The sequence below is a fragment of the Wyeomyia smithii genome, chromosome 2 (assembly GCF_029784165.1).
Source record: "Wyeomyia smithii strain HCP4-BCI-WySm-NY-G18 chromosome 2, ASM2978416v1, whole genome shotgun sequence".
Classification (NCBI taxonomy): Eukaryota; Metazoa; Arthropoda; class Insecta; order Diptera; family Culicidae; genus Wyeomyia; species Wyeomyia smithii.
This window is the reverse complement of record NC_073695.1, coordinates 185,219,220-185,238,132: the sequence shown is the minus strand read 5'-3', so window position 1 is coordinate 185,238,132 and position 18,913 is coordinate 185,219,220. Positions and strand designations below refer to the sequence as shown.

General features: G+C 38.3%; 1 protein-coding gene across 3 annotated transcripts in view; it reads right to left on the bottom strand.

Moving 5' to 3' along the window:
- LOC129722804 (uncharacterized) overlaps positions 1 to 10,718 on the bottom strand; it is a 34,874-nt gene extending 24,156 nt beyond the window's left edge. The window contains exon 1 of one of the 3 annotated variants that reach the window (XM_055676565.1): positions 10,577 to 10,718. The gene's annotated coding sequence lies outside the window, so the exon portion shown is untranslated. Of the gene's footprint in view, positions 1 to 10,349; positions 10,477 to 10,533 lie in introns of those variants that run through there. The other 2 variants (XM_055676564.1, XM_055676568.1) reach the window with 2 other exon arrangements.
- Between the last annotated feature and the right edge of the window lie 8,195 nt (positions 10,719 to 18,913).

Sequence of the window (18,913 nt, the reverse complement as noted above, 5' to 3'; positions counted from 1 at the left end):
CTTGAACCCGCAATCTCCCTGTCGGGATGCGGTATATTTTTCCAAATCTGTATCATATTTCCAGTTCGCTTAGTTTTCTTTCTCTCTACTTCACATACTGTCTGTTTAATGAACTTGCGTGTTAACGGGAAAAAGCCGTTGTTAAAAATAGAAATTCAGTTCGTAACATTTTCTTGCAAATGCTAATTCAAAAAAGTTTTCAAATGAAAAATACAAATACTAATGTCGGAACTCTAATATCAAGATGAAATGAATTTGGTTTTCCTCTATACCGCCAACGCGGGATGCAACTAGTATTGTCATATTGTACTAAATTCATTTAGCTAGTAAAATATAATCATCAGTACAGCTCGTTTAACTACCTATTCAAAGATCTGTACGGAGCATTTTGGTTTTCTATTGTCTTTTTAATACCCTATATTCAGTTATTTAAATAAATCTGAAAAAAGCAGAGTGTAGATTTCAAAAATAAACAACGCATTTTGTTGTCCCCGGCTGCGTAACGTATTTTGCGGCACCCGAAAAATCATATAAAATTCAGATATTTGCTGCTATACGAAACAAGAAGAAGAAGAAGACAATTCAAACGGCAATTCGATTGTGTTCCACGCCCCACTGTGCGTCAACAGCGGCAATGTAGTTTTCACTGGGCTTGACTGCCCAAAACTGAATTCCGAGTTTTTCTGCACTGATAGAAGACGAGTAACCAGCGCTCTGTTCATTACTCGGTGCAGTGCTGTTGCCTGTGCAATCATATTTTCCTTCAAGACATCAGTTTTATTAACATTAACATATATATTAACAGCAGAACGTAATACTGTCTGATAGTGGAGGTGGTTACGAACTTTCCGAAAAAGCTTCACATTCAAGACATCAAACATCAAGCTAAAATTAGTTGACCTATTGGGACGGGGAGATTCTGTCAAATTTTTTTTTGCCACTGCTATACAGGATATCACAGCAGGCCGTTGGTGTCTCTTCATGAAGTCTGTGCCAGGCGTGCTCGCATACGATTGGTACATTGTTGGTGAAAATTCGACCTTGAAACTTTTATTCAATTTTCACTGTTCAACAATGAGGTGATAATGAAAATTGAAGAATCACAAAATTGTCCATCATTTTATCAATCCAACGACATATTGACTATTGTGATCCATCATGTGGTTACATCGGTATAACCGTTTGAAATCTTTCATTCCGACGTTACATCTTGGTTTTAGTTTTCGCGGAATGTATCTCGATATAGTGCGGTTAGACGTAGTCCTACGTCAAAAATTGAGACACAAAACTTATACTCATCTAGATCATTCTGATGATGGTGCTTTGTCGGTGATGGTATGCACACCGAGCAGCACCAAGCGACACCATAGCACAATGCTATCCAACTGCCATCTTCTTCGCTCACATCACCACGCAATCTTTTGTACGTGCATAACACACCGCTAGCCAGAGCGAAACACCGATTTAGCACTAACACTTGCACAACTTCTCTGGCTTTGCAACTTGGCAATTTTTGAGCGTGGATAAATTGGCCATTCCAACGCTAGAAACACTCGCATACTCACTGATACTTCATTATTACCGCGTTATAAAAACATCACTGATAACTTTTCTTCACTTTTCAGCAAATTTGCTTGCATAAATTACTTGAAATTCAATAATTTAACGGAGAGGTTTCAGAGCACGTACCATCAATCAGCCGTGCTGCCAACTCCTCCCCGCAAATCCATTTGTAATAAATTTGTTACTTAAAAGTAATACAGTGATCACCCGATTATATCTCACCCTGATGATTTTTGGCGTGATAAAATAGGGAAAGTGATAAAATCGGGAAATTTTTAATATTCTATTTTTTATTGAAGATGTTGAATCAATAACTAAATAGGAAAATCAGCGATTTTAATTTTTTTTGGAAAATTTATCTGTACAAACATATGAAAAAAGCTGCAGTTGTTTTTTCATAAATCAATATATCTGAATAATGACAAAAGCTAGAGAAAAGTTGTCAAGGGATGCATTTGAGAAAACTGTCTGATCTTTTATAAAAAACATTCAAAAAATTCAATTTGAGATCCTGTATTGAAAAAAAAATTCAAAAACAAAAAGTGACTATAAAAAATCGATCATCACTTTTTTTTTAAAACATTTTTTTAGATAGATAATTAAGTTGCCTAAAACTTTTCTGAACAAACCTAAATAAATAAAAAAACCTAAAAAAATCGATGTAAAGTTGCAAATAAATTACAATTAAGTTTTTTATTCGTTCTTGTTTTTGTTTGAATTGGTAAAATGAATTACTTGCTTTTTTGTAGCGCAGAACCATAAGCAAAATATTTGATGTTCTCACAACACTAAACTTTGCCGAAGACAGCATGCTAATATCTCTCACATATTGCAACCAGAAAAATCTTAAAATGTAAATAACGATTTTTAATGCCTTCTCATAGAAAACTTTATGTTGATTTCTTCTGTAAAGTTTCTTGTTTTGAGATCACCTAATACTTGCCTAAGACACCAAGCGTCTATCTTTATCTAATGAAAAAGTAAATATTCTATCTTACTTTTAGGAGGATTGATCACCCAGATTTCTACATCAAAAGATGCGTTTTCAAATATTTTGAAACTTCTCCGAACATATTATACGGTTATAATAAACATTTGTATCACTATTTAATTATTCGCACGATAACAGCAAAATGTAACATTGTGCATCGCTGAATTTTCAATGTAAACTACATCCAGAATGATACACAGAATTATGAAAAATATCTTAAATATTGAAGCGTAATAGAAAATCAGTTCACCATGACATTTTTTTAATGAAATGTTTTATGATGATAAAATCGGGTGAAAAATGTGATAAAATCGGGGGCAGATAAAATCGGGTACAGATATAATCGGGTGATTACTGTAACATTTTTCTCCAGTCAAGTAACAATACATACTGTCATGACTTTTGCACATGTTACGAGATCACGACCATGGCTTTAACAACCACACGCAAAATTTTCACTCGTTTATTTACCATACGCATATGGACTAGCAAATTAAGATATGACAAGAGCTGTCATGTATATTTTTTTCTCCGTCATATAGTATGTAAACGTTGATGATTGCAAACACTATCTCAAACACTTTTTAAAATCATATCACGATCTGTGAACTGCCTTAAGGAAAACATAAACATTTGCTTACTTACAAGCGGATGCAATCCATGTTGAAAACACACTCACCGCTTCATGGAAACACTTTTGGACCTGTTTGGTTATATAAAATTCGTGCCTATCTAGTAAACCCATATTCGCATCTCCGGCAACTCTGGGTCATTCGGTATCAGGGTAGTTTGGGTTAATTTGGACCCCCTAAAGAAAACTCCTGTTATTTCGTAACCTGTTTTTTCTATCCCATAAACGTAATGTACTATAGTAATATTGATCTGTTTTCTATGTTTCTACACGAAAAAACCTTGATTTTAAAGTCAAAAGAACAAAAAAAAAAATAACGAAACTAAAAATTATGATTTTCGGACATAAAAAAATCGTTTGGGGTGAAAATGGACAGCTATTGGGGTAATATGGACAGTGTTTGGGGTGATGTGGACAGGGTAAAAAATGTAAGTTTTATAGTATCAATAGTTGCTTAATACACAGTAGAAGGTGGTATAAGGCATACGGAATGATAACTGCAATTCTCAGGCATTGCACAGTAGGCCAAAAAAATGTCCCTTCTCCAATTATTCATACTAGAAACTGAGTATGCGATCGTGTGTCGCACACGCGCGTTTGTGTGTGTGTGCGTGTGTGTTTGTGTGCGTGTGTGTGAGTGTGTGTGCGTGTGTATGTGTGTGTGTGATTGTGTGTGTCTGTCTATGTGTGTGTATGTGTATGTGTCAGTGTATGTGTGATGTAAGTTTCATGAGAATCGGATGATATACCAATTTTTGGCAGCACTTTGAATGTTGCTGTGTCAGGAAATTTCAATGATTTTTATGTTCGAAAATCACAATTTTGAGCTTAACTTCGAATACCTAATTCCCTCAATTTCGATCTGATTTTGGATCAACGAGTTTTGTTTTGAGGGGAAATTTATGTTATTTTTCAGAACTCTTGTGTACCGTACAGTCTCGTGAAACAGTTCGGAATGATCGGATAATCAACAGCCTGTATGGAATTAACCGTATTTTTCAAATTTTTGGGTTCCGGTTTGCATATCATCGTTCCAAATCCGTTAATCCCGAATTCGCGAAACGGAAAAATATATAACGAATGTACGTTGACGTGCGATTTCTTATTTTTCCTTGAAAGGCCTATCAAATTCCTTAAATTTTCCATTAAATCTTTTAATCGGTCAAACAGCTCAAAAGTTACAATTTTTTGAAAAATGATTGCCGATTTTTGCCAACTTTAATCCAAAATGGATCACACTAAGGACCAAACAAAAAAAATACGGGTATAAAGTTTTTTGATGAAGAATGGTATACCAATGTTGAACATGATCTGAACAAAAAAATTAATCTGATAATAAGAAAGGTTTAACGGCATTTTAGGGGAACAACATTTTCGGACAGCAGAAATGAGTTCAGCACCCAAAAATTGGCATTATACGTCATTTTCAAGAATTTTAGAAAAAAAATTAGGTTTTTCCAACTTTTGTTCAGAAACCCGCCACTCTGCGGGGCATCGAAAACACTTTTTGTACAGATAAATCATCCCAGATTGCCTGCAACACTTTTCACAGTTCATTGTTTGTACACCGCCGTCTATCCGTTCGTTTTTATATGCCCGCGGCATCAGTCCGACAACAGAATTTACTTCAAACTCGCCTGACCATAACACCCCAAAAAAACTGTCCATTTTACCCCAAACAGGACGCCTTTCTAAAAACTCATTTCCTTCCACTATTTTCGGTCAAACTTATCGCAATCTTTCATTAAAATGTACTCTTTTACTAGACAAACACGGCTGCAAAGCTCATTGGACTGAAAACAACGAAGAAAATCTCAAAAAACCTTAAATACACAAGCGTAAACACGGTGTTCCAAATACCGTTATTATAAAATAAAATACGCCATCAAAACTGTTAATACCAGTTGGTTTGTGTTACTGTCCTGCACTTCTGGGTTAAATTTGAAAATCATCGTTGGACTAATTTTTGAGTTACGCCTTTTTAAAGTTTTATTCAGGATTTCTCATACAAATGTTCTTTAACAACCCTTCCAAAACGAACATAAGTCATAGTAAGTATTGTTTAGCAGACAACATGTGCCTCTTTGACAACCTTTCTGGAAGATTTGAGCTGTATTAGAACCATTGGGAAAATTTCCGGATAAAAAACCTTGGGTAAATGGTCATTTGTCAATTTAAACCAAAAAAAACATCATTTGAACCTCAGTTCACACTGGTATTCGAAACTAGACCTATGGAAACTTTATATCTTAATGGCTTAGTACGAACCTGTTTCAATTATAAAAAAAATACCGTAAAAACTGTTTACGTTAGATGGTTTTTCGAAGATTTATCATAAGAATAATTATTCCTCATATACTACGTCTATGCCTATGTGTATCGGGATATCGTTGGCAAAGTTATAAACTATGTCTAGCCTAAATCATCTTAGATAAATAACCTCTTTTGTAATTGATGCCTGCGAGCTAAAATTGTGATTTGCATGATTTTGAGGTATGAAGGGTATTTATCGCTCCCAAGTTATCGTGAAACAGGGTTCATTTATCCTTAGTTGAATTAATGATTGGCACAATTCATTTTTTTTAGTTTTGGTGGTAAATGATGCCTCAAAGACCCGTTTCCAAAATTTGCAAAAAATCAGGAGTTATAAGTTGGTTGCCTCAAACCTCGAATATCATAGAAAAGATAAAAGAAATGAGGTTTCAACTTGTACAAATTGCTCAGATTATATACATAATAGACCTAAAAAAGTTCAATTGAGGTCTAGTAATGTGTAAATGTATGTAATATACATTTCAATGTTGAAAGGATTTGTGTGTTACTCTGTTGTAAGTGCTCCATTCATCTAGTCTAATAACTAAACATAAATAAAAGAAGTGTTTACACAACATGTTTTTCATTCGATTCTGCTCCTGTTTTTTGAAACGAAGTTCGTGCATTGTTCAAATAAACATTGATTTTGCCCAAATATATCCACGAATATACATAACAAATAATATTGATAGATTTACCACAGTCGAACAGATGTACCTCTTTGAAAAAAAAACTTTAAAAATCCTCGTCCTGGAATGGAATGGATTGGATATTTTGAAACTTCGTTCGGGAAACTCGTTCAATTGGTAGGTTAACATTGATGCTTACCTAATTTTTTTCTTGTTTCTTATAGCATTTTTTCTCAGCTTTCCAATGCTGGTCTCAGATCGAAAATCGGTAGTTGCGAACATGGTCAAAATTGCATTTTTCTGATATAATCCAAGATGGCGGCCAAATTCAAGATGGCGGCCAAATTCAAGATGGCGGCCAAAATTCTTTACTGAAAAGTGCTACTTGTGGTAGGTTCCATAACGAATTTAAGAGATATCGCTCAAATAAAACATCAAGAATTGTTAAATTTTTCAGTTCTTTAGAAACTATTTCACCCCTTGATGACCGAGGGGTCAACAAATTCAATCAAACAACAATTGCATAATCATTTTTTCTCTATTCGCAACTAATATGTGCATTTACATCAAATTTGCATTTTACCCGGAGTTATTTAATCCGAACAATTTTCTGATGGTCCTAATACAGCTCAAATACAGCTCGCAGGCAACATATGCCCATTGACGGCCTTCCAGAAAGGCCGTCAATGGGCATATGTTGCCTGCGAAACAATACCTACTATGATTTATGTTCGTTTTGGAAGGGTTGTTTGAGTATATTTGAATGAGTAATCCTCCCTAAAACTTTGAAAAGGCGTAGCTCGAAAATTAGTCCAACGATTATTTTCAAATTTGGTTCAGGAGTGCAGGGCAGTTATACGAACCAACTGACATTAACAGTTTCGATGGCGTATTTTATTTTATAATAACGGTATTTGGAACATGGTGGTAAAACTTACAGCAAAATCAACTATTGATGTTTCCTTTGTTTACATTGGCACTGCGGTGCACCTGTCACAGCAAACCATGAAATTTTTATATTAGTTAGGGTTAGTAGTTCAAGGAAAGGATGAAGTAGTACATGGAACCCAAAAATGTAATACTTTCCAAAATAAAGCACCTGTCCATTTCACCCCAGGGGTCCAAATTACCCCAAACTACCCTACATATCTTGATTTCAAAGTAAAAAGTGGAGAACAAAACAGTGGTATTTCTAATTAAACATTTGATACAAGGAAGCTATAGCTAAGGAGAGATTCTGCACATGCATCATGGTTCTTGGTTGTATGTTCCTTTGCAGATATACATATAGACGTATTAGTCGTCATAGATTTTGTTACTTTTTGTGTCTAAGGCGGGGTCATAAGTTACAAAAAGTGATTAAAGGTTACTCAAAAGTAACAAAATCTTGTCCGTTTGTGTCGGGTGTTGTCCAAAATTATATGTTTTCTCGGCATTCCCTCGTCAGAATAAAATGCTGATACTAGACACCTTGTTTTCCACGGGAGAAACAACGACTACTGCATGGCAGTGCAATGAGTAGGTAACAAAAAAAAAAAACAACTGTGATAAAGTTGTCAAAGTCAAGAAATAAAAAGCTATAATAGTAAAGGCGGGAAAATTGCTAAAGAAAATTCTTTCTCACCAGGGTTCCAGTAGAATTTGTTTAATAAAATCAATCCAGAATTATTCTTGAACTCGAGTGGTCTTTATTTTCTCCGCACGTAGGGGAACAACGGGCAACACGGACAGGGCGAGCAAGATGGGCCGTTGCTCATTTCTATATAAACCATTGAAATTAACACAAATCAGTTATGCCAGTTACATACCAACAGGATCCTGGGAGTTTCGAGATATCATGTAGATTGAAACAATAGTTAGTTATTTGAGAAATAATCAAAATAAGCTCACCCTCAACAGCAAAGCAATGTGATGTAGTTTTGGCCGTGTCGAATTCAAGCTTCTGCTTCGTTAAAACTTCAGAAAAACATAGTTTTCAATGACAATGGAATAATTGAGCGTATTTGAGACACGTGGGTGAAGATAGTTTAGTAAAAATATTATTTTTTTGGAAATCACATCGATCCAAAAAAATGTTTGCCTCTTGGGCAAGACGGTCAGATGTTATGTTAGCAAAATGGGCAGTCTGAGAAAACGACAATAGCACCATTTATTATTCTTTTATCAGCATTCTTAGCATGCGATATGAGACCTAAAATCATTAACTCTTATTTGAAACAAAAATCATCATCAAAAAATTGTTAAAAGCTGTAAATATACTACATGTAAATGGGTTAGTAACGAAAGGCTGAAACTCAAAAGACTGAAACCCGAAAGGCTGGAACTCGAAAGGCTGAAAAGTATGTTTCATAACGAAAGGATGAATGCACAAAAGGCTGAAACCACAAAAGGCTGAATGAACGAAAGGCTGAAACATGAAAGGCTGAAACTTTTGTAATTTGAATCATAATCGTTGAAAAATTCGGACATATGGATAACAAACCTTTATAAGGTGACAGAGTTCAATGTTTGAGTATTAATTGGTTTGTGCAATGGAAAATTAATTTTCGGCGACATTTGAATCTATACACACTTGACTCTTGTACACGTTTCCTAGATGATTCAGGGCGAGACGGCCGAAGGCCGCGAGTGTGCGCCGGCGACCCGCTGTCGGAAGCGCCGTCCACTGCGGGGGGCAGTCCCCCCGCAGAAATCACCTCTGTATAAGTTCGTTCGTTTTCCTAGGTCCACTGACTCGTAGGGGTGATCACCTAGTTTAGTCCGAACGAGCGATAGCGAGTAAGGACAGCATACATCTCGGACAATCGAGTCGGCCGTAGGCCGCGAGTGTTTTTTTAGAAATGAACTTTGTGAATTTCAGCCTTATGATTTTTCAGCTTTTCGTGATTCAGCCTTTCGTGTTTTCAGCCTTATGTAGCTTTCAGCCTTTCGTGATTTCAGCCTTTCGGATTTCAGCCTTTCGTGTTTCAGCCTTTCGTGTTTCAGCCTTTTGAGTTTCAGCCTTTCGTAGTAGACCCCATGTAAATGATGTGAATGATTCCATCGGCGCAGCCGACGGTAAGCTTCAAACACGTGCTTTTTTGCGCAGCGCGTCGTCCCGTATAGAAAAGAAATTTGCTATAGTGTTTCATAGGTCTGTCTTACCAGCACAGCCGGTCCGTTTCATATGCACGTTGTGAAATAGTGGTTTTTCGAGACTGTTTTTATTTTAGAGAAAACTAATATTAAATCACTCTAAAAAGGAAAAGTTTGCATTACTTTATGAAAAGTACTAGTCAATGTAGAATATTATGAATATCGTTGGTTGAAATGTTTTGTTTTGAGCAAAATAATGAATGATTTCCTTAGGGTGACCGTCTTGCCCGTTGTTCCCCTGCGGAGAATTTTGTATTGCAAGTCCTTGGGAAGGGTCTTAAAATTTATCGCAATCGGACTTTCTGTAGTCGTGCCTCAAGGCGGTTAAAGCTTCACTTTTCTGGCCGACAAAAAACCATAAAATTTTTGATATCGAATAAGCTGCTTATGCCAAATGTCTTAGAAATGGATGGATCGTCAAGTCAATGGGTTTTCGAACTGGAAGACAGAAAGTCGGCTTCAGAAAAAAGTTCGGTTTCGATAATTTCAATATTGATGTTATTTCGTCGATCATATAAGTGAAACTTTGCCCACTTTAAGGCTACAAATCCCGAATTAAGCTGAAATTTTGCATGGGGCTTTTTTGGGGACGTAAGTATTGTTTGATTTGTCTGATTTGTAAATCAGAAATAATCAAAATTGAGTCAGATTTTATCGCGACAAAACAAAGTGGCGTTTTAATTTGAAATATGCTAAAATAGCAATCAAATATTTGAAACCAATCGAATTAAATATTTGTGTTATTTATGTGTCATTCTAGAGCACCACAAATTTTGACTGCAGAATTTTACGCGGAGTAAAACTAGTTCATTTTACCGCCCAAATAATTTCTATCGCGTCAAGACGAACATGCAAAATATTCTTCGAATGTAGAATAACATTATGTTAGCCGAGAATACCCCTGAATGCCACGGTTTGTCCAGGTTCGCAAATCATTATGCCAAGTTTGAACTGAATTGTATCACGCAAAACTGCAGTTGTAATTCCTCGCACGTCCAGGCCAGAAAATGTCACGAAGTGGCACGCAGAGTTCTTCGAAGTTTGATTTCGCCGGTTGAAAACGAGAGTGAGGGGTCACGTAACATACCTTTGGTTTTCGAATCAAAAATATATCACCCAATAAGAAATTTCACTATTTGTCGCGATATGCAAATATTTTGTGGAGATGTGTCACTTTTTCGGGTGTTATGAAATGGTTGGCGGTTGATTTGTTGAACTACTCGTTCACTTAACACAATGAGATTTATTTTTGGTTTCAAAATTATAATCACTTTGGTAATTGTCCTTTATTCGTTTTATACGATAACTTCTCACAGTATTCAGCTTGATTCCTGACACGAGGCACACTAGACGAGGCTAACTGTTGGAACGGACGGTACAATCACTTAGGTTGAGCAGCGCGCGGCGATAGTCACTTGCGGAGGTAGTCGGTAAGTTGTCCAAAACTGATGGTGGTTAAAATGATACTAACAAAAGCTCTGGTGCTAGCGTAAAGCTTCCGCATGGCTTGACAGCGTACTTCTATGCCTCCCGCGCAACAAAAGGGGCCAATTTCAAGGGAGGGGAAAAGGTGCGCATAAAACATAGTTGGTGGAAACAGCAAGCGGTACATGTTGTACATATGCCTACACCTCGAGCGACCGTTTACGCGCGTTTTAACCGTGTTGATCTGGACCTATGTCGGTAGGTTCTGGCTCGGGGTAAAGTATGACCGTTCGTCGACCGCCGACGTGCAAAAAAGGGTATTGTAATAAAAATGTATGCTGTGAGAACTTCTGTAACTTCTGGTCAGACCAACAACTTTTCGTTCTTGGTTTCTTGTCTGGCCATACGCCACTGCACGCGACGAAGTGCAACCGTGCGAAAACAATTGTGGGAGGATTGATTAATTAGGCAGGCATAACCTATGCGGTGCGGTGCGGTGAGACAGCTTTATCAACTATTCTTTTGTGTTCGCAGCTTCCATTATGTGGGTCGGTGAATTGACTGCGAGTTTCGGTAGATTCCTTCTGATAACGAGGCAAGATGAACAAAGCTCAAGTTATTAAAATTAGCCGAATATAAATAATTGCGAATCGGTTGAGTGTGTTAACTCACTCGTTGGTAATACAAGTATGTAGTCGGAGTTTTCCGGGAAACAAGACATGTGTTACTTTAAATAAAGACACTGAGATTGAATTTCGGCATCAGCTAATTCCGGACTACTATTTAATTCTTCTACACAAAGGTCTGGTAATTCAAAGAAAATTAAAACAATATTTTTCCTGTCTCAAAGCCCATAGTCGTTATTCCAAAATAAAAGACATAATATCTATTTAAAAATATATTCAATCCTCGGTCATGGTCATAAAATGCAAAATTTACCCAAAGACTAACTAAGCGGGTTAATAGGTTAGCTCGAACGCAGTCGATCTTGTGCAACGATGAGGCAGAAAAGGCCCGCTCCGCAATGCCACCGCAAATTTAAACAACACGCGATCACCACAGTGCGATGATTGTTTTGTTATGTAAATTCTAACTTCAAACTTGAAAAACTTTTTCGGTTTTCACAACCGGTGGACACCGAACTGATTGCTAATCTGGTTTTTTAGTCATAAACATTGCTTTGTCCAGTTGCATTGATAAAGGAAACCATGTGAGTCGTGTTAAAGCAAGACTTTCTTAACGATTTAGCTATGCCGTTGTCACAAGGCATTACCAGCCGTTACAATATCTCGCTATTTTAGTTACAGTAGCAGTGTATTTGTCTTTTACCCTTGAAAAAGGTGAGTTTTCTTTTTTTTTTGACGTGGGACTACGTCTTTCTTCACTGTACTAAGCTACATTCTGGGAAAACTCGATTGAACATGTAACGTTTTTGGTTGGCGGAATGGAAGATTAGAAGCTAATAGCGCTCAAACAACTGCTCCGATTTCATTGTTGATATACCGTTGGAAAGCTAAAACATACAAGATTTGTATAACATAATAATTTTAGTTGCCATTTTCTCATAACTCCGTGAAAATTGCGGGAAAGTTTGAAGGTCGAATATCCACATACATTTTTCATACGGTTGGTATATTTACCTAACGCAGACTTCAATAACATAGACGAAATGATTTCACGCATTCAGTCATAGCAATGCCAGCCAATTGGCATCGCATTCATCACCCAACGCAAGCGACGAAGGAAGAAAGCAGAGATGCTTCCACGTGATTGGTTCTTCCCCCAATCACCCAAATTCCCCACACTGAGTGACGCTATAAAAGGACATTCCGTGTTGACAGAAGATCAATCCGGTAGCCGTTCACCCCCACCAGGTCTCCAAGGGAACTCGTCCGCCATGACTTTCTCCCAAGCTGCATCCTCTTCAACGATCTACAAGTAGGCCACTACAACATCCTAGGTCCGGCCGCTCCCACCCGGTTGAGCAGATCCGGAGTACACGCAACCATCGACCTGTTCATCTCCAATATGAGCAACATCACCAACCCGGTTGTACACCAAGAACTCAGCTCGGACCACTTCCTAGTGTACCATCATCGCAGCCTACTGTCCCAAGCAAGTCAACGTAAGGGACGGGTCGGCAACGAACCTAAGAAGCGACATCATCGAACTGACTCGGAGGCAGGGACAGTTCATCATTGCGGGTGACCTCAACGCAAAACACCAAGCCAGGGGCAACAGTCGACGCAACCAAAACGGCCTGATCCTCTTCAACGATCTACAAGTAGGCCACTACAACATCCTAGGTCCGGCCGCTCCCACCCGGTTGAGCAGATCCGGAGTACACGCAACCATCGACCTGTTCATCTCCAATATGAGCAACATCACCAACCCGGTTGTACACCAAGAACTCAGCTCGGACCACTTCCTAGTGGTAGTCGAAGTTGGATCCTCTGCTAATCGACTCCAAGTCTCTCGGCGTAACTACCATCGAGTCGATTGAGCGCGGTTCCAGCGATGTGTGCACAACGCAATAGACTACAGCATCCAGCTAGAGTCCTCATAAAACATCGACCAGTGTCTTCATTCCATCGATGAGGCGTTATCTAAGGCTCGGGATCTACATGTGCCGGCTTCCAGTCTGGTGAGTAACTCTCTGAACCTAGACAACACAACCAAACGATATATCCAATTCCGTAATACTATTTGACGACAGTACCAGCGCTCTGGCCTGCCTCACCTGAAGACCAATATCAATCGTCTTAACAAAATCATCAAAGCCAGGTTGGTGGATCTAAGAAACAAACATTTTTCTCAACATCTTCGCTCCCTCCCAGTGCGTGGAAAGCCGTTCTGGAGACTTACCAAAATTTTGAAAACCAAACCAAGACCTAGTCCCCCTCTATCACCCGCCAACACCAATCCCCGGTCACTTCCTTCTACCAGCATCTGAAAAAGCCAATGCACTTGGTCAGCATTTTGTCAACTCTCACAATTTAGGTCATGCTATGGTTAGTCCGCACGAGCATACCGTCCAGGAAGTAATAAATAGAGTCGCCGATCTTCCCTCAGTCCTTCCAGATGAATCTAAAACATCTGCTGATGAGGTGTTAACTGCCATCAAGCGCACCAAGAACATGAAGGCTGCCGGCGTCGATGAGGTCCTCAACCTTGAGCTGAAAAACTTGAGTCGAGAATTTTTCGAACACCTGGCAGCGATTTTTAATAAGTGTCTGGAGCTCAGCTATTTTCCGACTCGCTGGAAGCTAGCTAAAGTGATCCCCATCCACAAACCTGGTAATGACCCTACCAACGCTAAAAGCTATCGTCCCATCAGCCTATTATCGTGCATCTCGAAGTTGTTCAAAAAATTGATTCTTAGTCGCTTACTAGAATTCGTAAACCAGAATAACATCTTCCTACCAGAACAGTTCGGGTTTAGACAGGGTCACTCCACCGTTCACCAACTGACTAGAGTTACTCAGATCCTAAGGCGGAACAAGTCCGTTAGTAAAACATCTGCTATGGCATTGTTGGACATCTGAAAAGCGTTCGATAATGTCTGGCATGATGGCCTGTTGTTCAAGCTGCAGCGATTCAACTTCCCGATCTTCCTCGTGAAGATCATCAAGAATTATCTGTCGAATAGATCATTCCAGGTCTTCCTCAACAACATTCCCTCTGATTCGTTCAACGTAAATGCTGGGGTCCCACAGGGAAGCCTTCTTGGTCCCATCCTGTTCAACATATTTACCTCAGATGCTCCTCCCCTTCCGGGTGGTGGCATCCTGTCTATGTTTGCAGACGACACTGCCATTATCTACAACGGTCGAGTGATTAGAGCTTTGAAGAGTAGATTACAAGAGGGTCTGGATGTTTTGTCCGCCTATTTCAACAGCTGGAAGATCTGCATCAGTGCAGCTAAGACCCAAGCTATTATATTCCCGCATTCAAAATCAACTAGACTTGTTCCACCTGCCAATGTGAGAATTCATCTCAATAACACTCCCATCGAATGGTCGAGTGAGGTTGTCTATCTTGGTCTCTCCCTGGACCAAAACTTCTATTTCGTTCACACGTAGAGAAAACTGATACCAAGTGCAACATACTGACCAAATCCCTCTATCCTCTCATTAATAGGAAATCCACTCTTTCCCTCACTAACAAGCTTGCCGTTCACAAGCAAATAATTTTACCGGTCAGTACGTACGCTTTGCGTACGCTTTACCTGTCTGGGAGGGCTGCGCTAAAACCCACCATCTTAAACTTCAGATTGTTCAGAATAAAATATTACGTATGATCCTAAACACCCCTCCGAGGACACGAAACTCTGATCCATCGCCTGGCTGGTCTTCAGGTGCTGGAAGAACGGAGAACAACATCGTTGACTAGGTTCAGAGAGTCCTGCGCCAGGTCACCTCACCAGATCATTCGTGAGCTGGTACCTTAGTTTTAAGTTAATTTTAAGTTAGTTATTCGTAGTTAAGTAGGTTATAGAAAATTATTTTCAATTAAAAACAAGTCCTATGAAGGAAGAACTGTAAAATTCTACACAAATAATGTAAATCTATAGAAATAAGCAACCAGTAAACCTCAGAACAAAGATGCAGAGCCTTGAAAGGCTTAACAATTATTATGTAAACCATATGTAATCATATAAAAATATGAATAAATATACTTTGAGTAAAAAATAGAGAGAAGATCATTCCCTGGTCGACCGTCAAAGCGAACATTACGGCTTCCCTTCGATCTGAGTACCCCACCAGTGGTAATCTAATTCAGATATCGTTGTTGGAATACAGCCCGAAGTTGGACGTGATCGGCACTGGGGACCATTAAAAGCCGTTGGAAGGGACCATTGGAAGACTTGGGAGCCGTTTGGATGCTGCCGATAGTACCGTGCTGGATCGAAACCCGTACAGTATCGAAACCCGTACACCTTGATGTTTTGACAGTTTTAAGCATTATAAAAATGAAAATTCATATGATAGTTTCATGTACATTGTACATGTAATCATCATATGAATTTTCATTTTTATAATGCTTAAAACTGAAGAAAAACATCACAGTGTACGGATTTCGATACTGTACGGGTTTCGATCCAGCACGGTAATTTGTGTAGGTATACCAAGTGTGTGTGCCTGAGTAGCGTTAACGTGTGTATGTGTGAGTAGCGTTAGCGTGTGTATGTGTAAGTAGCGTGTGTATGTGTGTGTGAGTAGCGTGTGTTTGTGTGTGAGTAGCGTGTGTATGTGTGTGTGTGTGTGTTTGTGAGTAGCGTGTGTGTGAGTGTGAGTAGCGTGTGTGTGTGTGTGTGTGTGTGTGTGTGTGTGTGTGTGTGTGTGTGAGTGGCGTATATGTGTGTGTGTGTGAGTGAGTGAGTAGCGTGTGTGTGTGAGTGTGTGTGAGTAGCGTGCGTGTGTGTGTGTGTGTGAGTAGCGTGTGTGTGTGTGTGTGTGTGTGTGTGTGTGTGTGAGTAGCGTGTGTGTGTGAGTAGCGTGTGTGTGTAAGTAGCGTGTGTGTGTTGTATACTATGGCTATTGCAGAATTAAATCTTCACACCCACAATAGTCCCACGTCAAGCCTACGTTTGTGCACTCAAGCACATACCCTTTAACTTTTTTTTTAGTTCACTAGTCAATGTGATAGCCAAAAATTTCTAAAAGATAGTAGAACAATGAAAATAAAAAAAATTTTGAATGAAATTAACAATGCTTTAGCAGCTTAAAATGTAAAAATTCATCCGGATTTTTTTGAGTTCTGAATTTGTTAGGTTTAGAGCACTAAAGGGACGAAATGTTTGTAATCAATCATATTTCTGAAACACAGAAGTTGGAAGAAAATTATGAAAACAATAAAACATCAAATAAAGTTCAAGTTAACAAGCAAAAAAAGGTGCAAAAAATACTGAAATCAACGCTCTGTTTGATGCTTGAAATTTAAATCAAAATTCTTCGGAGTGTCTGTAGAAATTCACTCAAACAGCAAAGCACTAAGAATTGACGAGAGTTACCAGACGATTTTCCTAATATTGATTATATTGATTGGAATGCTAACAAAAACTGAATAGGTGAACGACCAGTTGATTAATTGCGCACACTTGTAGACTAACAATAAATCAGAAATTTATTTCCTAATTTGATTGTTTACATTTCTGCTCGGCCCCTAACAGGAAATTTGTTTGAACTGAGCCTGAATGAATCATCGTTTCGGGAATTGTTTGAAAAAAGAAGGGAAATTTTTGGCATTCCAAAATACTGGACACTTCCGCCAATGGTAGTGTAAACTATGTTAAAAGATGACTAACAAAACAAATAATGCTTCTTGCTTGGGCATTTTATGAACAGACCACGGTGTCGATTGGTGATCTAGATAAAATGTGAAATGTATGTAATTTATTGATTATGCGGTACGCCCACGCACAGCTCGGTTACGAACGTGGCAGTGAAGTGTGTAATTGAAACGACTGCTGGCCTTCAATTTGAGAATATAGTTTTTATGTTTTACCATGCTCGTAAAACTGATCATTGTCGTCGCTCTATCACGATCGATTTATATTGCCTTCAAAGGTTTACCAAGATGCAGTACCAGATATACCAAGAGACTATAATCATCACGATCACAAAGCGTCGCGTCGCGATGTTGGCGTGGCGACGTTTTCACAAACGCAGACCCTCTCTGCACCTTCTCCAAAGCCCGAATAGGGCTGGTCCTGTGCAACCCAAAAATCATATCGCGATTGGTTACCGCGCATTGGACGGAAACGGATTTCGAGCAACGTTCGTGTTCGCGGGAAACCATGGCATTTCGTGCAACATGTGTTTATAAAGCAAATTAATTGGTGCCATTCCTAAAGGTGTAACTCATGTTCGAATGGTGTAAATGTTCTCTTCATGCGACGACTTCGAATTATTCAGATCCCAGACGGTAAGGTTGAGAACAACAAAGCGAATTAATTCCCTTTATCAAAGCGAAATCTTGTTTAGTATCATTTTAAAAATAGTATGGACTAGGAAACACGTGATCCCCCAGATATGTTCTTACTTTTCTATAATGCCCACGATCAAGGGTAGCAACCTTCGTAAGGTATTTTAATTGGTTTTTCTAACACCACCCGCACTAGTAGTTGTTCAGCCAATCGAGATCAACCATTTGTCGGTAGAAGCATAACAGGTATGAAACTATGTAATCGGTGGTTTACTGTATTCCGCCATTAATCATATGGTACATGTTGTTAATAAAGTGGAACCTCCTCGGGTTTTATTGAATCGATGTTTTACTTAAGAGTGACGACAATATCAATAAAAAACATATGAGGCACTGAACCCGGACGGCCGAGATTGTTGTCATTCAAGTTTATAGAGCATTTTGAAGAAATATTTTGGTAACAATAAAATACTTTAGCCTTGACTTCAACACAACTAGGGATGAGCAAGTGCATAATGTATGCAAGCAATAGCATAGTTCTGACTTAGTCGTTTTTTTTGTTTCTTAAATTATTCAAGCAATTATAAGTCAGTCAACGTGTTGTCTAAATGTTCAAAAATAAATATAAAATCGGTTAAATTATCAACTATCAATGTTTTACTACCTATCTCTGTGTTCTGATGTGTACTTTCGATCAACAATTAGTTTAACTGCATCTGATGTGTATACATCGGTTGAGGAGAAAAATATTACTTAGAGAGCAAAAGACACAATTATGGCTCACTTTTGGCATTCAAACTCATTTGGTCCTCTGTAGCAATAGAGAGAGTTTAAATTATGAATTTTATATGAGACTCAAAACAATTCATCATGCGTAGTCCTGTTACAGACCTTTCTCTACATTTCGCTTGCTGTTTTTGTGTCGAAGCACATATTAAAGACGATATGTTTTCTATTTGAATTATATAGGATACTTTTAGTATTTCGATCGTTACTTTTGATTTCACTGTTTTACCGCTTGAAACTATTACTACGTAGATGATTCAAAACTGACAAAAAGGGCTGTTAAACAATTAAAATCTGTTGCTGCAATTACTGAATTATATTTCGTTATGGTGAATTCGACGATTCAATCGCTCGTAACTTATTACAGTAGCAAAGCAAAATAATTTTCATAGATCTAAATTACATAGAAGCATGATACCATGTATTCAACAGAAACTGTTTCAAAAGCAAGAAAATTACAAAGCTCTTAAGCTTTAATTTCTTTGCTAAATGCAGCTAGCATTATCTGTTTGC